Source organism: Manacus vitellinus, unplaced genomic scaffold (assembly GCF_001715985.3).
Source record: "Manacus vitellinus isolate BGI_N305 unplaced genomic scaffold, ASM171598v3 ctg7180002429839_pilon, whole genome shotgun sequence".
Taxonomy (NCBI): Eukaryota; Metazoa; Chordata; class Aves; order Passeriformes; family Pipridae; genus Manacus; species Manacus vitellinus.
Genome location: NW_021938177.1, coordinates 18,217 through 24,004, shown reverse-complemented (window position 1 = coordinate 24,004; position 5,788 = coordinate 18,217). Strand labels below are relative to the sequence as shown.

Sequence of the window (5,788 nt, the reverse complement as noted above, 5' to 3'; positions counted from 1 at the left end):
CCCTAATCCTAACCTTAAAAGTGAGAATGCAAGCTATGCACAAACCCTTTTCCCTAACCCTAACCCTAAAAACGAGAATGCAAGGTATGCGCAAACCCTCTTCCCTAACCCTAACCTTCAAAAAGAGACTGCAAACTATGCACAAACCCTGTTACCTAACCCTAACCTTAAAAAAGAGACTGCAAGCTATGCGCAAACCCTATTCCCTGACCCTAATCCTAAAAAAGCGAATGCAAGCTATGTGCAAACCCTGTTCCCTAACCTTAACCTTAAAAAAGAGACTGCAAGCAACGCACAAAACCAGTTCCCTAACCCTAACTTTAAAAAAGAGACTGCAAGCTACTAGGGTTAGGGTTAGGGTTGGGGTTAGGGTTTAGGGTTAGGGTTAGGGTTAGAGTTAGGGTTAGGGTTAGGGTTCGGGTTAGGGTTAAGGTTAGGGTTAGGGTAAGGGATAGGGGTTAGGGTTGGGGTTAGGGTTAGGGTTAGTCAGAATCTGTCTCAATGCGCGATCTAACTATCGCAGGTTTACCCCATTCCAGGAACGCAGTGGTGCCCAGTAAACCCCTCTTGGGCTATAAGCCCAATTCAGTGCCCACCGCTGTCAGAATCTTTTGCTTTTTCTCTTGGGTCTCTGCTTTTGCTGTTGCTGTTCTGTTGCGTGTCTGGCAGAATACCCACCACGGTCCGGTATGTACTCTGCTTCTATAGAGCACTGGCCCCGCCCACTGGGTGGAGTCAAGAGGTGGAGTCCATGTTGATTGTTCTGCGTCACTGGCTCCGCCTACTGGGCAGAGTCAGTGCTGATTGGTGTTACAACCCGCCCCAGGAAAAGGGGAGAGGGGGTAACTCAGGTTTTTATTAATAATTCCCTTGGGGTGGATTAAAGTAAAACGACACTAAGTAATCGGTGTCTGAAAACATATACTGGCAAGGTTTATTTTAACAATTCTGTATCAACAGGCATGCTAGCAGTTTGGGTACTGTCATACCACAATGTGACACAGAGATAACCTTTGGGGGGGGGAAAGGAAATGCATAGGGGAGAGAAAGGCAGGATAAGAGCAAGGGAGAGTAAGAGAAAGAAAAGCTGAGAGTGGACAGATGTATATAGTCACCGCCCACGGAGTCCAGTGATGCTTCCATGTCTGTCAGTTGAAGTGGTGGCCTTGATCTGCCGGGGGTGAAGGAGGGAAGTCCACATACTCCAAGAAGTTATGAGTTATAGCCATGATTAGTGTCATGGACCATGCCACGAGCCTCCAACATCTCGAGGGTTGCAGTCTCTCTTCTAAGGTTAGGGAACAGGCTTTGGGCATAGTTTGCAGTTACTGTGTGGACCAATTGTCAGAGACTGAAATGGTTAATGATTTATGCATTCTAGGAGACTTTTCAGGCTTTTGACTTGCATGATACCTCTGATGAGCGGCCAATAGAACGGCTCTGCTGGAATGACGTCATTGCCAAATTCTGCTGGGCCCCTGTCCTTGTGCCGGTGAGTCACCCAATAGAACGTCGGAACTTCCGCGGGGGCTGCCAGGAGCGGGGCGGGGGAGGGGAGGATCGGGATTGAACCCGATTGGTCCTGATCGATCCCGGCCCCAGGGTCTCCCCCCGCCGCGCTGTTTTTCACGTGCGGCCCCAACGAGGCCATGGTGGTGTGGGGTGAGTTCAGGGGGTCCGGGGGCTCCTGGTGACCCCTCCGAATCTCCCCCAAGACTCTCGGGAACTGCCCAGATCCCCCCAAGAATGCTGGGGACCCTCCGCCTTTCCCCCTCGTCCCCCAAATCTCCTGTGCATCCCCTTAACCCTTGAAAATCTCCTGGGACCACCTCAGACCCCCAGACTCCCTCCTGGGGACCCCCAAACACTCTTCAGGACTCCGGGGTCCTTCCCGACCCCCTCCTAGAGTCTTTTGGGTGTCACCCACCCTTTACGGCGGATTCCTCCGTCCATTTTTCCACCCCGGACTGCTGGGGGTCCACCCCCCCAAGAAACTACTGGGAACTCCCCAGTGTCCCACCACGAGATTCCTGGGTCCCTCCCCCCCAACCCCCTGTGGGTGCCCCCATCCTTTCTTCCCCTCGAAAATATTCTTGGGGGTCCCCCAATGTCTCCTCCAGCCCCCATCCTGCCAGGGATGGATTTGGGGGGATCTCCTTCCCCTTCCCTCTGGCCCGAAGGCAAATGCCCTTCCTGTCCTTCTTCCTTCGCCCCCAGGCAGAAAAGAGAAGAGAAACAGCCAGTTGGCCCTGGCAGGTGTGGGTGTGTGCAGGCTGTGGTTGAGTGGTTGAGAAGGGAGAGGAGGGGGCTGGGGTTTGGGCCAAGTCCAGCAGGTGATGTCTTTTGTATCTGGCAGTCCTTGGTCAGCTCCACGACCATCCAGCTGTCAGTGTTCATGACATACCCATCAGCCCTTCTCTTCTTGGCTCCTACACTTGCCAACCCTAAGCTGCTCCTAAGTTCTCTTGCTGTCAGTTCATAAAGAGGTCTTGTCAAGTGTTACTGATTTAGAAACTAAAGCCTGACATCTTTGTCTTTGCCAAAGATGTGTGTGAAAGGGCAGTGCTGTTGCAAAGCAGTGTTGAGCTTCACATTGGGTGACTTGGCAGCTTCCTCTGCATCACCCATGCACCCTGGGTTTCTTTGAAAAGTACTTTTCACTCCAAATGTGACACCACATTAGCCTGTAGGACATCCTGTCCCCAAATGGATAACTGTAAATATTAATAATTAAAAAGTGAGCCCCTCCATTATTCAAGAAAAGCTTGTATCTCTGTCCTAAAAGCATCCAAGGGTCACGTCCCCCAGTTTTCTATCTGACAAGGGTTTGGAGGGGCTGCTTTGTGCAGGGAACCCTTTGGGGGCCCCTTGCACATGGGTAGGGCTGCACTCTGGGGGTGTGGGGCTTTGGTTCTTTGGTTGCCAGGGGCCACTGTGAGTCACTGAGCCGGGGTGGGGACAATGGGCAGGGCTGGCTGGGACAGGCTGTGGCACCTGTGACATAAAATGGAAGTGTCCGCATGGGGCAGCTCTGCAGGGCCCATCAGGGGATGCTGCCCAGTGCAGCCTGTGCTGTGGGGAGCACGCACACAGGGAGAGGCTGGGCCGGACGAGGGCCAGGGCAGCAAGGCCGCCCCAGGGAGTGGGTTCTGCCCCTGCCTGCAGGGCCCAGCCCCTGGCAGGAGTGCCTTGGGCAGGGCCCGGTGCTGCTGCTGGGGCAGGGGGTGAGGCCTTGCCGCCTGCCAGCTGCCTGGGCCCCTGTCCTTGCTGCGCCACATCCCCGAGGCTCCATCCCCGCTCCCCCAGCGCCAGCTCCCTCCTTCCCAGCCCCAACCAAGCCCTTCTCTGTGTCCTCCTGCAGGCCATGGCTTTCACAACATTCCTTTTGGTGCTTGTGCAAAGCATCATCCAGTCCCTGCAGGCGGTCGGGGAGGGGCTGCACAAGACTCAGTGAGCTTGGAGGTCTTTTCCAAGCTGAAGGACTCTTGGATTCTGTGATTGTGTGCTGGATTCAGCTGGGTCCGTGTTAGCAGCATTAGTTTGCTCCCAAAGTTTCCTCGCTGTCAGCTCTTGTGGCCTAAGGCTTGAGCTCCTTTAACTCCTTGTGCTGAGCTACTGATGGGAAACGAGAGGCCTCTGCGAGCAGATTCCTGGTGTTCCCTGTAGAACAGTGAGGGAGAAGGTGTAGTCAAGTGGGAAGAGGAGTACTGTTTGTGTGTGGCCTCCTATGTGGCCTTGGCGCCTTTGAGGGGCTTGAAGGAGAAAAGAGCTTTGTTAAAGTGAGAAGTGAAATAGTGTGTTGGCTGTGGGAATGGGAAGGGAAGAGGAACGGAGAATGGGAAGGGAAAGAGGAATGGAAAGACATCTGCTGATGCTGTCGTTTGTTATGTTTGCATGTAGCAGGGTGTGGTGGAAGAAAAAACCAATTGGGAAAGATATGTGGCATGGAGAAGCATCTATGGGAACTAGATGGACTTTTATACACTGGACAATTCATCCACCGGACTGACAGTTGTTCCCCAGTTTTACCCCAGTTTATTGCTGTATTGTCATGGAGTTTTATGTACCCCAGTTTACTGTTGAATTTTTATGAAGTTTGTTATACCTCCATATTGTTCCCCTTTCTCCCTCAGATTTTCCCGCCCAAAGTTGTTTGTCACCCTGTCCTCCCCTGCTTTCCCGCTCCTCTGCCACTGATTGGCTACAGTTTGCTGCAGTGCAAAGAGAGCTCCCATTGGCCCTTTCTCCTGGAGACTCCGAAGTTCCACCCGCCTTTTCCCTGTCTCCCTATCACACTTTTCCCTGAGTTGTCAGTTCCATGCTCCTCCCCAGTTCAGAATCCTCCCCTCAGACTTACCTTATTTAAAACCCTGTTGTCCCTGAATAAAGTGGCATTGCTGCACGAACCCTCGACTGTGCCAAGAACCGTTATTGCAGTGCTCGGTCCCATTTCCCATCCCCCCGGACCATGGCAAGTGGCGCCCAACGTGGGGCACAGTTGAGGACTCTCATATTGAGAGAACTCCTGTGTCCTCACCTGGGTTCAGGCGACGCCAGGAGAGGCGATCGTCCCCGCCGGTCCTCCTCAGCAGAACGGACGGCTGTGGGCTCAGCGGTAGCTGCACGGGTCGACGCACCAGACAGGTGAACTGCTGAGGACATTCCTCACCCTACCCTAACACCCACAGCCCGGCAGAACACCAAAGGGAGGACTTTCCATCAAGAGACTGTTGTTGAGACCCGACTAACATCAACATGGGACTCACACTCTCAACCTCCCAAAAATTTGTATACAGGCGCCTAAAAGACTTTGTAATAGAACACGGTCACCCCTTAGATAAAAAATTGGCAAAATCACTCGCCAGATGGCTCGACCACAAGGGTCACCAGCTTGCCGAGGACACCAGCGTAGAGCAGTGGCAAGCCATAGGCTACAGCCTCTGGCGGGACAGCGATAAGGGGGACCGTATAGCTAAAGAGGCGCTCATCGCATGGAGGTTAGTTCTGATGGTGCTACAGCACCAGATGATGAACAAGAATATCAGCCTCCCCAAGACAGACACTGAGCGGACAGAGAGGGACACTGAGCAGACAGAGACGGACACTGAGCAGACAGACACACAAGATGGCGGGAGGGGGAAGAAACCATCGCGCCGAATTCAAAATGGCGTCGAGGAGGAGGGACCCAGGGACCACGCGGAGAAAAGGCGGGAAGGGACACCACGGGAAAAATCAGCGCAGGAAAGGAGGAGGCGGGCTCCCTTAGCACCACCCTCCAGGCCGCCTCCGCCTCCACCTGATTGCATCAGAGATCCCTCCCCCGGCATGCCCACGAGCACACCCACTTCCTCCAGCCCCGCCTCTTCCCCGGATACATCACCTTCAAGGGGCGGAAGGGTGGCAAAGGACAGGGTCAAGGCGAAGGTCAGGGCCTCCTTCCGGCAAGATGGCTGCGCCCATAGGCCTCACACCACCGAGGCCTACCCCGCCTGCCGCCACCCTGAACCGGACATAGACTTAATGCAGCACTCCCCTGAATGGCAGCTTAAGCTACCAGATATCTGGAGAGCCTTCAGGGAGGAGGCTGCTAGCGCTAAAGACACTGAATTCCTAAAAGCATTTCCCATCTATGTAGAGGAAGGAAGGGCCCCAGAGTGGCTGTAGGGAATTGGCTATAGAACACGGCTTGCCTAGGCCGTGGGAACATCTTAGATAGCGAGGTTACAGTGCCCTTGTACCCTGTTAGCTGGCTGGTAAACAGGACATTGTGATTAGCAAAACAAAAAGC

At 53.9% G+C, this 5,788-nt stretch overlaps 1 long non-coding RNA gene across 1 annotated transcript; it reads left to right on the top strand.

Moving 5' to 3' along the window:
- Positions 1 to 1,454: 1,454 nt before the first annotated feature.
- On the top strand, positions 1,455 to 4,410 carry LOC115308125. The gene is made up of 2 exons (XR_003916448.1): positions 1,455 to 1,492; positions 3,901 to 4,410. It is a non-coding gene; the product is annotated as an uncharacterized LOC115308125 (long non-coding RNA).
- The last annotated feature ends 1,378 nt before the right edge of the window (positions 4,411 to 5,788 follow it).